The sequence below is a fragment of the Lasioglossum baleicum genome, chromosome 1 (assembly GCF_051020765.1).
Source record: "Lasioglossum baleicum chromosome 1, iyLasBale1, whole genome shotgun sequence".
In the NCBI taxonomy this organism is placed as follows: domain Eukaryota; kingdom Metazoa; phylum Arthropoda; class Insecta; order Hymenoptera; family Halictidae; genus Lasioglossum; species Lasioglossum baleicum.
Genome location: NC_134929.1, coordinates 16677398 through 16698915, shown reverse-complemented (window position 1 = coordinate 16698915; position 21518 = coordinate 16677398). Strand labels below are relative to the sequence as shown.

The 21518-nt window shown below is 44.1% G+C and overlaps 2 protein-coding genes across 13 annotated transcripts in view; one reads left to right on the top strand and one right to left on the bottom strand.

Annotated features, from left to right (window-relative positions):
• The window catches only part of LOC143209890 (enoyl-CoA hydratase domain-containing protein 3, mitochondrial), a 41442-nt gene that overhangs the window by 4865 nt on the left and 15059 nt on the right, over positions 1-21518 (bottom strand). The gene's annotated exons all lie outside the window — the stretch shown is intronic.
• Hr4 (nuclear hormone receptor 4) overlaps positions 12488-21518 on the top strand; it is a 266613-nt gene continuing 257582 nt past the window's right edge. For 3 of the 12 annotated variants that reach the window (XM_076425281.1, XM_076425174.1, XM_076425288.1), the window contains exon 1: positions 12488-21009. The gene's annotated coding sequence lies outside the window, so the exon portion shown is untranslated. The remainder of the gene's footprint in view (positions 21010-21518) is intronic. The other 9 variants (XM_076425245.1, XM_076425234.1, XM_076425224.1 and 6 more) reach the window with 9 other exon arrangements.

Below are 21518 nucleotides of genomic sequence, written 5' to 3'. Positions count from 1 at the left end.
CGATAAGCGTCCGGGAATTATGGTTAATATGATTACCCTGTTCGTGATTCGTTCAATTTTCCTGTCGCTGCATAAAAACCGCCTTGCCAGTGTAAACTTTAGAAAGTTTCGAATGTGCTCTTCCTTCATTATAGTTCATTCTGAAATTTATTATAATTAGTTTCGAAAACTGCGCAAAGCGAATTTCATAAATTATTACCACGTTTTTATTGTTATTTAAATTTGATTCGTAACGAGTGAACATCTATACAGTTTTTGTTTCCAATTTCATTTTTTTTTCAATTTTGACTTGGACTACTTTCATAATTATGGGCATATATATATATATATATATATATATATATATATATATATATATATATATATATAATGACACATTTGCCGCTATGCTCTGGTTCTCATGGGAATGGGAATAGATAAAAACAATTCTATTGCAAGAAACCATAAAAAATTAGTTTCTACTTTACTGTCGCAATGAATGAATGAATCATAAACCGAGTAATCGCGAAACGACATCGTCTTCTTGCGACGCGACGCACGCATAAAATATCGGCAAACTGCGCGCGTCGCGTCGATTGCAACGATTTTCATTGACTTGCAATGTTGCACGATTATTAATCAGTATAGATACATAATATTCATACGTCAATGTTAATCGGGATCTACTTTCAAGGCGACGCTGCATATTAATGAATAGAATATGTAGAACGCAACAAAATTATCATCCACGCGGCGATTTATATCTCAATTTGTAGTTTATGAAGTGTGAAGAATCTGGTCTGTAAGATCTCTCGAGATAAAGTAATCGCTGCTATCACATATATACATATTAATCGAGGACTGTAATTTTCATTTAATCATAAATATTTCACGACTAGTATTGAGAAAGAATGTTACTTTCTCATAGCTGTGCTCGGCCCCATAAAAATTTGGAGTCGTTGAAAAATCTCTGTACCAGGAGTGGGACCGAATGACGCCAGAAGAGCTGCGGCCCATTGCCGAAAATTTCAAGACACGTTTGAGCCTCTGTATCGGCGCAAAGGGTGGCCATTTCGAAACTTCTTAAATATATGGATACTAAAGGTCCATGTTATGGTTGTTATTATTTGATTTTTCAAAATTCGTCAATTTGACAGAATTATAATAAGAAATGATTAACTCCGTTATTTCTTGTCACCCTGTATAACAGTGGCCCACAAAAATGTTCGTATGCCCTTTAAGACAGAATAACTTTTTATAATTGTACCAACGAACTGATGTTTTGTAAACAATTGGAAGCATTGGTTTACTAAATGATGTGCAAAAATAATTTTTTCAAGGTTACATGCAAAAATAAAAAAACATTTTTTAAAATTTTTTCATTTGGGCAGACATACATAACATACCACTACTCCAAAATTTGTTAATAACTAACAATTTAAGCATCAAACCTGCATAAAACTGAAATGGGAATGTAGCCAAGGCTTCATTTTAAATTCTACAATCTTAAAAGTTCACCAAGGAAGTCTTTAAAGTTAGTAAATTAATTATGAAAATGTTACTTGTCAAATTATTCGAGGTTATTCGCGAAATTTCGTCACTTCCGTAACGCTAGAAAATTATAGCCCTCTCAGCAAAGAAGTTTCACGTCAAAAGTTTTAAAAAATGCCTTCATTTATTTTTTTAATTAACGATTGACGATTAACTTCGTTAATCGATTGAATCAATCGTTCATTTTCTAATGATTACCTTTTTTATCGTACACATTAATCGATCAATCTCATGGTTAAAATTTAAATTGATTAATGCTCAACTCTGCCCTTTACACTATTAACGTTAGAATCGCAGTAAACAGAGTGATGGTTAAACCTGCGGTGTATGTATTCGGTATGTTCGCGATGTTGTCGAAGAAAGCGATGCGGCGGTCGAGGAAGATACGGTCGGGCTGAATCGCAGGAAAAAGGGAAAAGGAGAAAGGGGAGAGTGAGAGTGGATTGACCGGCAGGATTAATTCGACGACATAATCACGTGCTCGTAAATCAGTCGGTGCTGTTTAACCGTTTATGATAGCTGCCACCGAAGGCTCCCGCTTCTTTTTCTTTGTATCATTTCTGTCCCACCTCCGCCCACCCCTTTTTCCTTCACCCTTTCGGATTCCTCTTGCTCGTTCCGTTCTTTCCTTTCTTCCTTCTTCTTCTTTCATTTTTATTGCTTCTCTTCCCATTTTCCCCCCTGGTTAGCTCGGCCTGGTTCGACGGTCGTGCTCTCTTTTTTCTCGACGGCCGCGATTGTACTTTCTCTCCGGTGCCGCCCCGCTGCCACTGCTATTTGAACCACGACGACCCTCACTCTCGGAAATATTATCGACACTGCCAAGTTCACTTCTGTTTACATTCGGCACGCCCGACGACCCTAACGAACAACCGAGAACCTCACCGCGCCGTTTTCTCACGATGCGGAGCCGCTCGATTAGCCCGGCGATATCTCGGGGATAAAATTGGCCGGACGGTTTCAGGGTGAAATCGAGTAGTTTTAGCAAAGAACAGGAGAGGAATGAGTCCGGGAGAAGAGAAGCAGTCAGGAGAAATGCAAAAAGCGGGGCCCTGACTGTCCTCAAGGACATTAGAGAGCGAGAGAAGAGCTCCGAGTCCTAGACGTGTGGTTTTTTCAGTGGGTATTGGGGTGTCACGTCCGTTGGTCCAGCCATTAGTAATAATTGATATAAACAATCATGAATACAAATATTTCTTAATTTTGTTTAATACCTCCTCTAATAATGTTGCGCGGGTAATAAAAAAAAAAATCTAATATTATAATTAATAATGAATCATCGTATACTATATCGAACGAGTGACGGAGCAAAACATCCGTAGACCGTGTTCAGCACAAGAATTGTAGAAACATTGTTAGATGAAACCAAACACCGACAAGACTAAGAACGCAGTAAAGACGAAATATGTATAGACTGGTGGCAACACCCCGGAAGAACGCGCAGAGCAGGGGATCCAGCTAGGAGAGAGAAGGATGCAAGATTTAACCATCCGACTAAAAAAGCAGACGACAAATTTGATAAGAAAACGATTACGACGGAAAAAACAAGCCACTCCCACGAAGATCTGGCTTAGAACAAAGGATAGACAAAACTATAAAAGGGATGACTCCTCATCAGGAGCAGTTCAGTTTTACATGAGAAGGCAGTCGGAAGTCAATCAGTTAGTTCAGTTTGACATGAGAAAGCTGTCGGAAGTAGATCAGCCAGTAAAGCACCAATATTCGCCTTAAAATCAGTCTACATAAAAAATCTTAAAAACACGTCCAGTCATCGGTCGCCGTCATCGCGAAAGTTTAAAGCCAGTTTGTTCGGTGAAGTTAAAGTTAGAAGGCGTATACACCAGATCCATACGGATTATGTACCACCAACATCATCAACTCCATCGATCGCCGACATCATCGACAACCACCAAAGCGTTTTGTCCATTCGTTCCCTTCCTCGATCGAAGTCTACGTCACAGTAAATACTAACAACTTATAATAATAATATACCCAATAATTCTATGTAACCGGAATTTATTGCTTAAAATATAATCTTGTTCATTTGTTATCGAATCAACTCTCGAATCATTTATAAACACCCAACTTTGATCTCTACGATACCAACGATCCACCACCAAAAGCTAATTAAACCTCGAAGAATCGTCAATCTCCCGAACCGAAGCCGGTGAATGCAGGTAGGTTTGAAACTGCGTTTTATCCCAAAAATAAATATTCATAATCAATTCAAAATCTCTAAAAACGTCCATCTCAGGACGTAACAGGGGAAACCGAAGACCTGTTTCCCGCGAGCCCCACACTACCCCCCTTCGTGGGGGTGTACGTAAAGGTATTTTAAAAAAAGGGTGAAATCGAGCAGCTCTACTCGCAGCAGGTTATCGAACTTTTCTCGGGATTCGACCAGCCATGTTAGAACACCAATAGTTGACCGGTTAAGATATTTCTCTGCGTGAATAATATTAAATACCTTTTGTCCTTTATTTAAAAAACAAGTATTCCCTATTATTACCTCGAATTTCTTGACAACGATGTTTGAAATAAAATCGTTGAAACAATATTCAATTAACTAACAATTTGTAGAATTTTCGGTGTTAGTTCCCGTTGCGATTATGGAAGGTAATGTCGGTCGATGCGTTTTTTGAAAAGGGCAAAGAAGGTAACGATCCGTGGGAACACGAACAGGTGAGTATGAAGGATACTGGCGAACCTCCCATTCAGGAACCATTTTCTTGAATCTGCTGACTAGACTCGTACATTATCGAACACTCCTCTTTTTCTTCAATCAACGATCGACAGTTTTTAATCGGAAATTTGATTGTCACTGTCGCGAAATGAAAGGAATCCTACATCAATTTTAAGAAGGGACTATGCTAGACAAATTAAAGCGATCTTTGATAGTGATAGTACCTTCTAGTTTGAGTATAAAAAAATGTTGAAAGGCCGTTTTAATAACTGCCATTTTTCAATATTTTCTTCTTAAAAGAAAATACAGAATAATATTACGAGTTACGTTAACAGAGTTACCCTTAAAAAAATATAGTTGACCAAAATTTAATTACAATTCGTCATTCATTTTGCTGAAAATATTGTTATATGCTATAACGAGTGGGAAAATGCGGATATGTACATACATATATCATAAAAAATGCTAAGGGTTGAAACGGGTCCAGAAATATTGGAAAATTGGTTCGCGACACAATTTGCCACAAAGTTGGGATAGGTAGGATATTTTTAGACAGAATCGAACTGGTCTACCCCGTTAATGAAAGCCGGAGGAACTTCTCGGAGAACTTGATACACGGTGAAAGGCTTTAATTCGAAAGCAACGTCGTCGCACACAGGGTAAACATGTTCATAAGCGATCTCTATCGCGATTGCAACAATGTTTCGAGCCACGCCGTGTTCAGATCTCCTCACGTTCGTCGAAGCAACCGCGTCGATCGGTGTCAAGGTTTATTAACCGATCTTTCGCGTTGCAACGAACAGCTTCGCGGTTCACCGATCGTCCGAGCGTTCGAGCATGTTTATTAATAACAGTCCGGCAAGGGCCACCTGCCTTGCTGTGATAAGCCTATTGAAGTTCGATTTATAATTAGAAGCCGTTGTTGCTGCACCGTTTTCGCGCCCGGCTCCGATCGGCTCCGATATACCGACCACTCGCGGTACGATTACGTGATAATTTTACGCTAGAATGTTAATCAATCGAATTCACTTTTGCCTCGGTAGACACTGGTAAACGACCGCGACAGAGGCCCGATCCTGATACCGATATAAAACGCGGCGCGCTTCTGCGAACAAAAAAAGACGCACACAATATTGCTGCCTTGCTGGGAATAGTTGAACCGTAGATACGATCGCCGACAATGGCAGATAAAAATTGCGAGGCTACGCACCCGCGACGTATTTCTTTACCGTTGAAACTGCGATGCAGTTGAATATTGTGTGACGCGGATGTCCACGTTATTATTGTTCTATTTTTTATGTATATATTCGATGTTTCAAGCATATATGATTCGATCGAAAAAAGTGAAGGTGTTCTTATCACCGCCATGTTATAGATCTCCCCGATCCGAACAACTTTCGTTAATAAAGTTTTCATTTCTTCATTCTTTAATAACAATTCAAGAGCTTTTCATTGGATCACCCTGTATAATTCTATTTTTTCATTACAATTCTGCCTTTTAGTTTTAACCCATTGCTTTATAATTAGACAGCGGATCTTAATTCAAAATAAAAATTTTCTACCGGCATTACAACAGACTTGAGAGAAATAGTTTACTTTCTTTCTTAATATGTTTAATAGGTTGAAAACAATGTAATAGTATTTTTTAATTCTTTTAATGTTTCTACTGTTTCATATTACACTTACTCATTTTTGTCATAAATGCATAAAATCCGCTGTTCGTCAGAAATATATGAATTCTAGTCTGAGAGGAGACAAAGAACAATGTAGAACAATGATGATAAATCAATGATTCATTCATTTGGTAACCGTAGTAAGAATAACAATTCAGTAAATCGCGAAGGAAAGTTGATATGCGAAAATGATCAACACAGCATCGACCGTAAAATAAAAACAAACACGACCTTCCCATCTAACACATTCTAAAAATACCGTCCACAGCGTGAAGAAAAGAAGTCAGGTCACAGTATCGGAGAACAAAGATTCAATTTCACTTGATCGTATAATTCTGAAATCACAAAACCATGTAACAATCTTTACAACATGACTGTACGTGTAACCGCGCGTTGTGTACGAAACTTCCGGTGGTCGGAAGAACTTTGCGGAGAAGGTGTGGTAAAGATTTTAAAAAAGAGGCAAGCTCTCTCTTTCTAGCAGACCGAAGGTAATTCGTGTTTCCGCAGCTTATTAAACCCGTTAAAGAATTTTCAGAGCGTTTTGCCCGCGACGTAGCAAACGTGCAATAACGATTTCACGAAGCAGCCTGCGAGAAAGTGACTTAAGGAGGCGGCGGAGAGATAAGGTACAGCGAAACAAGTGCGATAAGCCGAAATGAGATAGCGTCGTCGCAGCCAGCCAACGATATCTCAAAGTCAATGTCCTATGAAGGACTGCTGCTAACACTCGACCACCGTACGGTTTTCTGATTACGGCCACATCGCAGCCCGAGACTGGCATTCGCCATCTTTCTCGCTGCCGTCGGACTCGACCGTTCTGCGTCCTTGTCCCTCGGGAGACTTCGATGCCTAAACACCGAGCCCTTTTACCTCGCCTATTTTTGTACATTCTTATTTAACCTCTTGTCCGCGAGCAGCTTCTTTTAGTTTTGTCGAAAGAACTCTTTCGATCTCACTTTCCACCCATTCTACTACGACCTGGTTCCTCAGAAGAGAGACTTTTGAAGTACGATCATCATCAAACCTGCTGCAGCTTCTCAATGTTTCTGCAGGTTTTGATTTTTTCGGACAAACAAGTTTTCTCTATGCGAACAGTCAGCTACAACTTCAGTTCTCTGCTAAGCTTTGTATTTTATGGCTTTGAGAAAATTTATTTTCCTCGCAACGTTCTTCTAGATTTCATTAATTCATTTTGTGTGTTTCAAGAAATTGCTTGACATCTTTCAGAAGCTATTCAAATTGTACAAATAAAATCTTTGCAAGAATTGTTTGCTTAATTGTAACACGAAAACAACGATAATATTCATTAATTCTTCTGTTCGTTTCATTTTGTATTTCGCCTACTAATTTTCCTGCGAAAGCATAATTGTATTTTGATTAGACAAGCACTCGATAATTATTCTTAAAACGCGATTTGGCGTCTAACTGGTCTTTTAGAATAAATTCATACATGCAAATAAATTAAATTCGATTAATTCATCATTATATGCAATACTGTTTTAAATGCATGAAAAGCTATTTAACGATAGTATACTAAATTTCCACACTTTTTTATTCCATTTATGTAATCCACGAAACTGGTACGCAACTGGAACGAAACTAAGTAAATTTATAAGATCGTCGCAATATTCAACAAATATAGAATCGGCTGTCACGTCGTAAAGAATATTATTCATTGCGCAAACATAGCTTCGGGTAGACTCAAAGCGCCATGCTTACATTAACACAAAGCTTGGCTACGATAAAACGCGATATCTAGAAACACGATAAGAACATCGAAATCTGACTCTGACCTTAAACTTCAGGCGACGTGCTCCGATCTCGAAATAATCGTGGTTCGTCCCATTTTTCCGTCTTTAGTTGCACATCACAAACCTGGGAGGTCTTCTATTATTAATTTCCTTTTTTCTCGAAAAGTTCCGCTCCCCCCTTCCCCCCGTTAAACTGCAGTCGTTACAACGCATTAATTATAACTAGACAGCAGCTCTCTGTGCATTTATATCGCGCGAAAAATAGCAAAATTGTTCAAGTTTTTATTTCGCTTGACGCACGTGTGCTCTGACCTTTATCCGTTCGGGGAAAATAGAATTTCATTTGACTCCTTTGCTTTAGGTATATAAAATAATTTAAATATATTGAATAACTTAAAATGTTTTAAAATATTAATGTATATAATAACATGCTCTCGAGCGATTTTATACAAATTTAAAAAAAGTTTAATATATTGTTGCAACGAACAACATATCTTGATCGATGATTTCGATTTTTCGTGTCCGTTATGTTGCTTTCATTTTAAATGAAACTTTAGTTCGGAAAATGTTTTATGTAGTTCTATGAACGGTATGCGCGAACGGCATAAAGTAGTTGGACAGAAGTTTCAGCGGGCTAAAGTTTCCGAAAAGAACAATCATTATTTTCGGCTCACAAGATAAATCTGTTTCTGTATTTCGATAGGAAAAGAAGCGACGAACAGACACGAAACACTGCAGAAGTTCGAGCACTTTCTCGCACGCACGGCGAGTCTCCGATATTTCGTTTCTTTCTACTTGGAGACTTTCACGTGGACAGGAATCAGCATTGAATAGAAAAGTTTTGCGAGTGCTAGTCGTCCTCGGCACTCTATATGCGTTATATACATTTTAATCTTTTTCTGTAACAAAAACATTATTGGAAACATCTGGCTCATTCTTACAATAGAATAGGACAACACATTTGATATCAGAAATACTCGAATGATTTTTCATTTCTGTTATGACATTTTTAATATACATATTTTATTAATATAATATCAATATGTCATTAATATATTATTAATATATCATCAATATATTATTATCATCATTATATTATTAATATTATATATCAACAATATTTCATTATCATCATTATATTATTACTATATAATCCATACATTATCAGTATATCATCAATATATTACCAATATATTATTAATATGGGCATTGTCTAAAACTGTATTAGGAATTGATTGTTATTCGTATGAAGGGATTGAGGACATATTAATTGAGATAGAGTTACGTTATCGTCAACTTTATTATTATACTGTGACTCATTTATGAATTATGTAGAACCGCGAGTTCAGTAAATGCTTCGAACTATGTATTAATAATACGGTATACAATCTGAAAACACTTTTCGGCGTCATTACTGAGCAAACATAACTACGGAATAACGGGAATGGAATCGTAGAGATAAAAACTTCCTTAACCTATAAATAGTATATTTCCTCTTAAATTAGTCAGAAGGTCTGAATACATGAAATTCATTATTCATTATATAAATTGCGACCTAGAAATTGTTCCTAAAATGATGCCTTGGATATTTTAGAAAAATTTCCTTGGAAAATAGACAACTATTATCAATATTTGCTTACATTACCAACATGGGTACAGATTTTTCAAAATAGTGTTTCATATGAAATCTTGAAAGTAAACACGTATTTATTTTTCCAATTATAAACTATTCCTGATCATTGATTATTGTAATAATTACCTAGATGTAATACATACATGTGTGCAATTTAACGATAATTAATAGATTATCAGAATCTTGACGAAAAAACATTTCATAAAATTATTTTTGTACATTACTCATGTTACATTGATAATTATTATTAGTCTCTCAAAGTGTATTCCAAATCAGCAAAACAAAACGAAAATCTTCCAAAAAATTTACAGTAAAAATCTATGAAAAACTACGCGTAAAATTGAGAGGCTCTTTCGCCATTTACAACGCTCACTGTCACCATGAGTCAACTTGTACAGGAGAGTATTCCACTGCCTTCGGCTTTCGAGTGAACGGTCCCCGGCCGTTCAAGGTCAAATTTTCACTGTCGAGCGTCCTTGATAGATTAGCTCTCGTTAGTTCCCGTTATCGACGACGATAGACCTTTGCTCGTGACATTGGTAGCCCGGCCGTAAGTTTCCTAAGCGGCCGGTATCGTGCCGTTTCGATCGGAGATTGCAGATTAGATCGACGAAATATAGTCGACGAAAAAGTCAACGGCCCCACTATTTATTCGATCGACAGAGTGTCGCCAACTCCGTCGAGGCGAGAAACGGACTGGGCCAATTAATCATCGGACCAGAGAATCTTTTGATCTACTCGCCGGGTTTATGGTCGTTCAAAATGCCCATGACGTTTCTTCGCATCGAACCACGTTTCATTAATCATTATTTACAATTGTACTTGCTGTAAATTAATTAAAAAGCTTCAATCTGACTCCGACGCAGAAAATACTTCATTATCTAAAAACGATCATTGTCAATTATTTTATAATTTTGAGGGTTAGACACAGGCGAGTCTTATAATGGATCATTATTTGTAAAATTGAATTCATTGAATTGGATTGAATCAATCAATCATGCAAATGGTTGTTTGCACATCTTTAATTCGTAATGAATTGAATAACTCGGATATATTGGGAACTTTCTTCTCATTGTAAGATACCACACACGATAATCGTAGACCTGAGGAATAATGTAAATACTCCATTTTCTAACTCGCATAATATCCTTCTGTCTGATCGTGAGAACGATTTCCTTTGCGCAAAACTTACCAGAAGTAAGATTACACCACGTTACAGAAGGTTCGTATTTACTTAATTAGTTTCGCGATTCTGAAAGGATAAAACGTCGAAAAGGAATTCGCGCTCTTCGCTAAACAATTCACATAGGAAAGAAAATGTTCTAATTAACTCTCTCGTCTTGTAGCTTCGAGGAAGCGTAACAAATTGTCTATTTATTCTCCTTAAACTAATTTTCCCTCGAAAATTATAAAAAATTATAACATCCGAATCAATGTATCACACTAAATAATTGTAACTAATAAGTACACGAAATTCTATATTATACACCACTACATTACATTAACTAGATTATCATTAATTCAAGCTATACTTTTCCAATTTGACCCAGTATCAAATATAGTAATTCTAACCAGTCTAGTTTATTACATCAGTTTCCAAATTAATTGCACGATGTACGCACGCCTACAACTGCGTCAAACAAGCAGAATTGAAATTACAAATTGCTTCTGGGTCGAATTAAAGCCCAACAGTGGTCTGAAAACATTCGGAAATTTTTCTCGTGACTGATCTACAAAAAATACTGTTTTACCAAAAAGAAACAAGAAACATATTTGGTGTAAAAATATATTAATATTGTATTAATATAAAATTGGCAGTGCAGGTTTCATTGAAATAGACAACGGATTTTACGCATTCATAACAAAAATGAGTGGGTGTAATTTAAAACAGTAAAAACATCAGAAGAATCTAAAGATACTATTATATTATTTCCAATTCAGGTAGAAAATTTTTATTTCGCATAAAGATCCGCTGTCTACTCATCAAGTTTCAAGAGATCGTTCTAAGGAGAAGCTTCGATCTTCAAATCTGTGGTAAAGGAAGTCTCGAAAAATATTTTCGATTGTCTTCAGAGTCGTTTCTTTATTTTCCCAGCTGCTACATGAAAAATATTTTAGAAAGAAACGAACGATGACTGGCGAAAGTGGAAGCTTGTTTTAAAATGTGTTCGGTCTACTGTCGTCTTTGAGGAAAATGATTTTTGTAGAATCGGAAATTCAATGCTCCGAAACATCTTGCGGTTGGCGCTGTATTTGAAACGTAGCTTGGTGTATCGCGCAGGAAACAAATAAAACCGGGTTACGAGAGGTTAACAATTTCCCGGGAGCGTTATCAGTAAGTCAGCCAGCCGTCTCATCGATAAGCATGACCCATTCCGCGGCCACCTCGTCGGCAAGTCCAAGATCCCACCCCCGATTTCCACGCGCACCGAATCTGACCCTGGATCGTATCCCATTACCACCGGAATCGGTCATCACTGACCCTCCTCCTCGTTTCGTATTCGCTCTCTCTCGCTCCTGTCCGACCGACCGGCCGGCCGCAATACGCGTCGATCTCCTCGAAGCGGATTCGGGGAGGGAGAGTTCGGATTAGAAGCGGAATCAGGAAGAGAGAGCGTTGCACCGCTCGAGAGGGTACACTGTACCAGTGAACCCGGTGAACGCTGTCGGCGAGTGGAGGTGAGCGTGTCCCCACCCCTTGATTAGACGGTAAAAGATCGGACTGGAGAGGGGCGAAAGAAGGGGTGGAACGATGGGGAGAGAGAGACAGAGACAGAGACAGAGAACAGCGAGAGGAGAACGTGGAGGAAAGAAAACAACGCGAATAGCAGAACGCTTTTCCACCCCTTCGCCTCGCTCTCCAGTCTCCCCCCTCCAGTAGGACTACGTACCGCGAGAGGGGTATCCAACGTTGCCCCCCCTCCACGCGATTTCCCCTCTAACCCTTTTGAAACACCCCTCCGTCGAAAATGGTTCGGCTGATACGTCGTTACGTTCCGAACTGACGTCGCCGTCGTTCTCTGCTACGTCGACGGTGCTGGCTCGAGTGTACGCGAGTCGACAGTGGGGCAAACCTTGCCGGGTGGGGGATCGATGGTAGAGTGGGGGAGAACGTTGAATGGTGGGGGAGCGGGTGCGAGTCAGCGGTGGGGTGAAGGAGCTCTAGGTGGGGAATAAACGCAAGCGGAGGAGAGCTCGACGACGGCAAGGAGAGGTCATTGACCCGAGCAGCAGGCTGCCGGCTGCTAGAGAGCTACGTCGCTCGCGCGCTACCCTGGCCTCTCCTCGTCTGTTCCGCGTTTGTTCGTAACCTCGTGTGTGCTGTGCGCGCGAGAAAGAGACCCGTACACCTCTATCTCCTCTTTCGGCGTGTTCGGTCTCTGTCGATCTCGTAAATCCCTCTTGGTCGCTCCCTTGATCGTTCACTGGGATCGTTCGTTGCCTCTCTGTCTATCTTCACCACACCGTTCCTACGTCTTTCTTTGTCCATCTTTCTCCTTCACTCTCTCTCTCTTTCTCTCTGCCTCTCCGTTCCGTGTCCCTATACCGTGTACCTTCTCTCGCCTCTGTTCGTCGCCGCGATTCCGGCAGGGCGCAACGCGAGAAACAGAGAGAAAGAGAGCACACAACCGCCGCGCACCGTGTTTCCCTACGACGACGTTGCGTTACAACGAGAGATCGCGTTGACTACGGAGAGAGCGCGTGTTTCGCGTTACGCCGCGCCGCGCTCCGAGACTCTGTTTTCTTTTACCTGCGCGCCGTACCTGGTGTAAAGTTCACATCGTGAACCCCCGCGTGCACCGGTTCTTTCGACTGTCCATCAAGAGGCTACTCGGTCGTGTGGCACACGTTCATACTTCGAGTCTACGGTCTCGCGGTGTTGCCCGGCATTTCGTCACAAGTTACACGCGAATAAGGAAAATTCTCTCCCTCGTTAGTGCTGTACCGTCCGATCCCCGTCGTCGCGACGGTCTCTCTCTCTCTCTCTCTCTCTCTCTCTCTCTCCTCTCTCTCTTTTTCCAACACCACCGACCACCGTCGTCTTTCCATCTCACTCCCTCTGTCACTGCTTCCGTCTTCGTCCGGCCGCTCTGGGCTCTCTCTCTTTCTCTCTCTCACTCGCTCCCCGCGTGTCTTTTTCCCCGGCTTTTCTGACCGCGCGCGTCCGTTCCCTTCTCCACGAGGGAGGAGAGACGTCTGTCGCGCTTCGAGGCTCCACGCGTGCACGCGCGGAGAGTCGGCTTATCGCGGACGAGCGTGCCGAACGGTTTTCTACGGAGTAGTGTGTCTGTCTCTTGCATCCTCCTACGTCGTCGATCCTACGACTGTGGTGCGTCGTACACGGTTAGGGACACGGTTTACGGTGCGCGGTGTTTCAACGGTGTACGTCTTCGACGGTGACCGGTGTGTCCGTGTGGGAACGGTGTCGAGAATTTTTCGTCATCGTCGTTGTTACGTGTGAACCGACGTAACGTTCGTTGTTTCACGGTTCGTTCACCCGTTCGTCCAGTTCGGTTGTCTCGCACACGTGAACTCGTCCGATGCTGGTTTCCATCTCGTGACGTTTCGCTTGTGACAGCCGGCGACCAGCAAGGATTACTTGATACTGAGAGGCAGACGAAGAAGAAGAAGAAGAAGAAGAAGAAGGTGGTGGTGGCGGTGGAGGAGGAGGAGCAAGGAAGAAGAACGGAAAGAAGGAGCAGAAAGAGTAGGAGGAAGAAGAGACTCGCGAGTGCGACGACCGGGCCACAATAGTGCACACACGCCGCTTGTTGTTTCGTCGGCCGGTCGGTCGGTTGGTTGGTTTTTTCGGCGCGTGTTACCGTTTCGGACTTGTACACAACCGGCACGGGTGGATATAAACGGTGGATAAGAGTCGCGCGGTGGCCAAACACCATATACACGCCAGGATTACGGAATATATAATTGAGTTACGCGAGTGTTTGCGACCTCGGTATCCCAGTGTGTGCCTGTTTCTACTGCTAATCCGTAACCAGGGCTCTATGTAATAATACACGATACACGCACGTATACTTAAATAGTACTTCTTCTTCTGTCCCCGTGTTGTCGGCGCGGAGATGATCGCGGGTGGAGGGTCCAGACCGAGAGGAACAGTGGAAGAATGATCAGTGAATCACCTGTGGCGATACGATTACACGCAGTAAACAGAAAAATAAAGAGAAGAGAGGGAGAGAGAGATAAATTGTACAAAAAAAAAACGGGATGAAAACGGGGGGAAAGATACGATAGAACGAGGCGGGGAGGAAAATAAGGCCGAAAGGAAAGATAAAGGAGCAGGAAGAGAAATCTGTCACATACAGTGATCAGCCGGGAGAGCGAGAGAGAGACTCCCGGATATATTCATCATGCATGCACACGCACACACGCATATTACATATAAATAGATGCATATATGACGTTCGTCGCGATACGAGTTCGTCGACGTTCTCCAGTTTCGATCTTCTTTCACCTCTCTGCGCCTTCTTTTTCTTTTAGGTTCTCGTTTCTTTTCATTCCTGCGATACAGCTTCTTTCGTTTCGTCTCGTTCGGCTGTCCCATCCCCTCTCGCTGTAACAGCGTGGCCGATCCACGCAGCCTCTCTCGTCATCGGATCAAGGGTGTCCTTTGATTGCCCGGTACACATATCCTGCGTGATTTCGCGTTCACCGTTGTCGTCGAGACCATCCCGACCAGGGCCCGGCTCTGTGCTTCTTCGTGTTTTCTTCCTCGCGGCACCCTCGGCCACTCTCTCTTTCGTTCACGTTCCACACGCGCGTCACTCGCTCTCGTTCGGCCGGGCAACGCACACGCTTGCTTCTCTCGCCCGTCATCCGCTTCTATCGAAACGATCCTTCGTTATTCCCCCGTCGGCGTGCACGTGTTCGTACACACGCATCATCGTCCGCATTATCCACTGTGTATTTTCTTTCTCTCTCCGCCCCCCGTGTGTGTGTGTGTGTGTGCATGCTGCTTCTCTTGCCCCGTCGTTCTCTTCCGCGGACGCAGCGCGCGCTTCTGTCAGTAGCCGCGTGTGGCCGCGCGGGGCTTAGATATCTCTCCCGAAATTCGCCTCTCATCTCCTGTTAGTGCAATTCCAGAACCGGACGGTACCCGAGCTCTCTTAGATCCGTTGGGTGTCATCTCGTCGACCGTGCCCGGAGACACGAAATTTAAGTATCGATACGGACGTTCCATCTAACTGTCTAGCGCGCCGAGCATATAGAGCTCGGCGCGCCCGTGCCAATTCCACGGCCACCGTTTCCTCTTTCCCAGTCGCTTCACGCAACTCGGTGCGGAACGTGTGCACACTTTCGACCGAGGGGGACAGAGAGAGAAAGAGGCAACGGAACCGTATCCCGTCTTCCCGGTTCCGGGAAATCGACGAATAGCGCCAAGAGGATCTGTCGCGATGAACACCGCCCCGAAATTAATAGGTGACGTCGCCGGTTCTTTCCCCGGAGCTTGAACACTCTCTGTTTGCTCGGTAACTCGCCTGGGAACGTGGCGATTGTCCTCCGACTGGCATCGATCTATCGGACCTGATACAGAACAAAGAGGATCTTATCTGGCGACGCGTTCAAAACTAATTATGTGTCCGCGAGCCATCATCCGAGTCACGTTCTAGACTCGTGGTCCACGTGACCAGACCGTGGTCGTTCGAATCTCCCGCCGGCGGATCGATTCGAAAATCTTCCAAACGGCGCCGGTGCTAAATCGAGATCCACGAGCGTTATTTTCGGAGCCATCATATCGAGAGCCGCTCGTCGATCGAGCAATTCGCTTTCCCGTTGCAAACCCGACCCAGGATTAGAATAGCCGGGGAAATAAAAAGCTCGGATCGGCACCCGTGTCTGCTCGGTCTTCGCGACCTCGTGTGCGCCACACGAATCCGAGATCTTTTTCGATCCCGTAACACCTTTTCGACGGTGGACCCTCGTGCGTGCGTGTACCAAGTGAGGACGACGCAGCACGCGTGCGTAATATTCGACACGCGCGTCACGACGGAGGCCGTTTCGGACCGACGCAGGTTATAAATAAAACGCGCGTCGTGGCCGCGCGGCACCGCATTACGCTCGAGCCTCCTTCGTGCCGGTGTAACAACGTGTCAATGAAAATAGAGACAGCATGTCTGCTCCCGTGGAAACCCTGACTCTCTCCTCGATGCTCGATCATCGTCCGCGAATCGGCCCCCACCGACCTCCCCACCCTCCCTCTGCCATTGTTTATATCGATTTCGAGACGGCTGCAGGGTTCGTTGAACCATCTGACCTATAGACGAGCGATCAAAATTTCAGGAGCTACCGAGAATCCGATCGGTTCTGTCCTCGGGACCTTTGTTTCAGTTCCGACCATTCTTCCTGGCGATTCTTCATTCTTCTGGACAGTTGAGCGACGTTCAGCAGTAAACATTCGATTCAATATTTGGATTTTCCTTGGGGAACTTGCTTGGTTGCTGCACCGTTACGGGGACCATTTTTGCGATTCTTCAAATTGTTTATGCCATCCCGGGGTCGTTGAACCTCGTGAGTGATTGATAAGAAGTGAGCAGTTTCCCCTTTTCTTGCAGGATTTTTTTTGTGAAAGACAGATTCGGGACTTCAGGGACCATTTTTGCGATTCTTCCTATTGTCTATCTCAATTCAGCGTTCGTGACCACCTGATTTATCGACAAGGAATTTAACCCCCTGTTTAGAGAATTTCTTCTGGAAGAGACACACCACACTACAGCCACCACAGGGGCCATTTTTGCGAATTATTTCATTGTACCACGTGATCCATAGAAAATGGACACTTGCCCCAATATTTGCAATTTTCTTCCACACCAGGAAATTTTCCTGTAACGTTGTAGGTACCATTTTTGATAGAATTTTTTTCAGAATTTCTAACAAAACTGAAAATTGACAGACTAATTATAGAAAGCATTTATTAGGAATAATTGTCCCGGACATTTTTCGAGAATTGTAGTGTTGGTCAATATTGAAAAGTTTTCGAGCCGGATGCTTAATCGTATTCCTATTAATCGTGTGTTGTGTGATCTCTCCGTTTTTCGTCGTTAAAGATATTACAACAAAGTACCGTTATCGAGGCTTTCCGAGGCTCATGAAATATATCGGCCAACAATACGTTCCATATTGCACCGGCGAATTTGCAGCCGGCTAATCAATTGGATCCATTCGCAATAACGGCGAGTGCGACACTGCGAGCGGTTTAATTAACAGAATTTTCTAGCATGTAAATTTTGACAATACGATAACGCTGTTAATTAGTTTGTCCGTTCGTTTCGAGCGTCAAGCATTACCGGCCGAATGGCAAATAATCCGTCGCGGAATTCGCCGAAGCGAAAGTCACGAGGAACTTTCTGTCAATAATCGATTTCTCCGCGGCTTCTGTTCCCGATTACCGCGGGAACGGTAACTTGGCGATTCGACTCTTTTAATCGTTGCTGAAACAGTTGCCTCTTCGTCGAATTATCTTCGAGCAATTCTGCTGTGAGTAGTATTTTCAGAAAATTCTTATCAATAAAATACAATTCTACTCGAAAACATATCCTCTTCGGAATCTTTAATTTACTTCATTATCCCACGTGACCAGAGTCGTCAGATTCAGTCTCGTCCCCCCACTCTACCTTCCCCTTCTACGACGCTTTAGTCACGTGACTAATCCGGTAGTGGCAGAGAGAGGGTAACCATTTCCCCTGAATTCGTGTTCCCTCCCCATCTGGCAACGCTGCTTGCTTTTCTCAAGATTCAAATCAGCCGCCAGTTTTTCCAGCGTACCGGTTCCTGTCGCGAACAATGGCGGGACACATTTCACACGGCGAAGCGTGTGTCGACCTTTGAAATCGGCTCGAAACTCGATCACCTAACAACGATTAACCGAATCGATTTCTCGTTATCCAGCAATAATTCGTGGCCGTCGAGTACCGTCCCCGCTCAAGACCGACTGTAAACAATAACGAGTCAATTATCGATTGAACCTTATCGCAACTAACGCCTCTCGACGCTCGACAATGTTGTGGAAAGCGGAGTAGACTCGATATCCACTCGAATCGAACACAGAAGCGATCGGAGAAATAAAAGAGAAAGAGAGAGAGAGAGACGAAAAGAATAATTCCTCTTGTTCCGAACGGGGCCGATAGATCCTGTCCAGGAGTTCCGTGTCGGCTTCCAGAAAAGAAAAAGATTCACGTCCGATCGATCGATCCATTTCTCCATTCATTTCGCAAGGTCTTCGGGGGTTCCGCCCGCGAGAAATCCGTTAGCTAATTGGCTGGAACGATCATCGCGATCGATCGCGACCGATCTTCGACCAGGGTGGAGGGGGGGTGATATCTCGGCTTCGTTGTTTCGTCACGTGACGTCGTTGCTGGACATAATCGCGGCAACCTCTTCACGTATGCTTGAAACTGGCGGGCTGAGCGCACGTGAGCCACGCGTGAAACGGAACTCGAAATTGGAGAGAGAAACTGAATTATTCAACTGCTCGCTACTAGAACTTTTAACAGGTTGCAAACAATTAGAACTTGAAGATTGGTAGCTCTGTAACCTCCAGGTTTTATTACAGGATTAATGAATTCTTACAATTAAAAGCTCAGACACTGTTAGGGCCAAACACTATATTTTCATGTAGGATTGCACTTAGACTGCCGAAGGACTCTATCGGTGGGGTTGTTTACACCTTTCGCTAGGAGAGGAACCTCCCAACGTTGAGACTAAGAAATCCTCTATTTTGAGAATGATTCCAGAAAGTCAATCAACGGTACTGACTCTAGGATCGTCTCCAGGATCTTCGAGTCAGGGTTAATCATAGATCAATTATCATTTTAGACTCTAGGTATATGCTCTTATAGTTATAGAGTTTTCGAGATCCTCGAGTAGGGGTACCTCGGTAGGTACCATTCTATTATAGCATTGAAACGAAGAAGACACTTTTAGCAATCAGATGCAACATGGTTCGCCATTTGAGTACAAGTTTCTGGAACGACATCAAACGCAGAGATGAATTAGCAGGATAGACTCCAGGTCCAAGTTTCCGGAACCGTTGCTAGGACCTTGAACCGAGGTTGCAGATGGTTAGCTGGTCCTCGAGACTTCTCTCTGCAATTTCGATGATCGGTTCTCGGCTGACAGTCGTGCGTAGACCGCCGCGAAGCCGGAGAGGTAGTCTCGTCATATTCCAATTTGGTTCGGTGCAGCGCGGGTAACGAAGAAGCGGATATTGCGGGGGCTGCGATTCCAGGAGGAGTTCCAGCGTGGTCCTATCTCCCGGAAGAGGAGACGCGCGAGATCCTGGGTTCGCGACGCATGAGAATAGTCGACGGCTGTTTGGCTCGATGTTGAACTGTGATGACCGCGAGCAGCGGCTGGCGGGAAGTGCTCGAAAGCGCCGGGAACCCGGTAGTTCATCTAGTAGTGCAGCCGCGGCAGCAGCAGCGGGAGGAGGAGCATCGACATCAGAAGAAGAAGAGGAGGCCCGACCGGCGAACAACAACTGAGAAAAACGGGTTGTTTTCACCGGGGCATAGAGTCTGGCCATTGTCTATGGTGGAGTTTCGAGAGTGAATGCCGGTCGAACCATTAACCCAGAGAAACGATGAAGAAGCCTCGCCTGGTGGAAGGCGGCAGTTAGTGAGCGTGGGACACGATGTCTATCGTCGATTCGCCGCGGCGGAGTCGTCTATGTTTTCTTGAAAGAGAAACCGCCGTATCGTCGATCCCGCGGCCTCGAACTCGGTGAAAAGCGACGGGAACGGAGAGGCCCCGCGAGAGAGAAAGGGGAGAGAGAGAGGGAGAGGGAGAGAGAGAGCGAGAGAGAGAGGGACAAATAGGAGCAAGTGCAAAAGCGGATAGAGGATAGAGAAACCGAGACGGGATCGGGAGAGATTGGTTGTTCGAGATCCCGAGGTTCGTTAGCGCTGTCAGAAGACTGGCAGGAAAGAACAGAGTGCCGAGGAGCGGTCTATGACGTTTCCGTGGCTCGCTACGTCACGTTAACGGTAACGGTAACCCTCGTACACAACACGCACGCGACCTAGTCGGCGCAGCGGTGCGGAGCGGAGCAAGTGGAGAGCGGCTAGTGAGCGAGCGCCTCGAGGAATTTAAAAGTGAAACTGTGACGATCCACCGGCACTCCACGCGTTTCCCCCTTCTCCTATTTGCTACCGTCCTTACTGCCACTAGACGACGTCGTCATCGTCGTCTTCTACCTCCACCACCCCTTTTTGTCTGTTCTCTCCTTTCCCCACACAGACCACCTTCTTCATCTTCGTTTCCACAGTTCCTCCGGTTCTTTCTTGAGCTTTCTTTTCCTGCGTGTACCCCTTCTAGCCGCGCTGATTCCCTCCACATAGTGCCACGCTGCTCGTCGATCCTTCTCTCGTCGTCTTTCTCTCCTCGTCCACCTCGCTCATCGTCGTCGTCGTCGTCGTCGTCGTGATCGTGACACGGAAGAGAACGCGTACCACGCCGCCGCGGAGTGAAAGTGATCGACGGTTACGATTTTCCTGTCTAGCGATCCTCCTCGGGGTCGCTCCCGACCAGACAGGTCCGCAAGATCATCCGCGAGAATGGCACGCAGGTGCGAGCCGCCGAGCAGCTGAAAGTGGGCGACCATCGCCCAGCCCGGTGTCGTCCAGGCTCTCCCTGTGGCACTTCCGGAACAGCCGGTGGGGGGAATAGGCTACGCTAACAGCTGGCACGCTCACGTTGATGGCCGATCATCGACGAACTAAAAATGTAAGTTTCACGATATGTATACAGTATACACACAACATATGCGCACACGTTCGTTGAACCCGCTCGATCCGGGGACACACCGGACCTCTCTTCGCGCGCAGGGTCTCTCTACTACTCCTACCTCTCCCCACCCCCCAAAGCGATCGCGGGATGATCGAACGGTGCGCCGTCCATTGATGTTTTTAATCACTGCATCGTTTATCGAAGAATCCGCACACGTTTGTTTTCGTGATCGAAGACCGACTCGATTACGCACATGATTTATGTCCTCGTGTTTGCCGGGTCGCCGGTTGCTCTCTGCCGATTTTTATTCGGGCCCGGAGACCTTTTTGATGAACGGGAACAATGGTCCCATTTTGCTGATTTTTGGGAGATAACCGATTCGGTTGGCATTGTTTACTCTGTTGATGATGAAAGGGATTTACTTGTCGACAATCTGAATAGGATAATTCAATTCAATTTTTGCGAATTAAGAGCGGACGTGTTTCGACATCCGAGTGCAAGGAAAT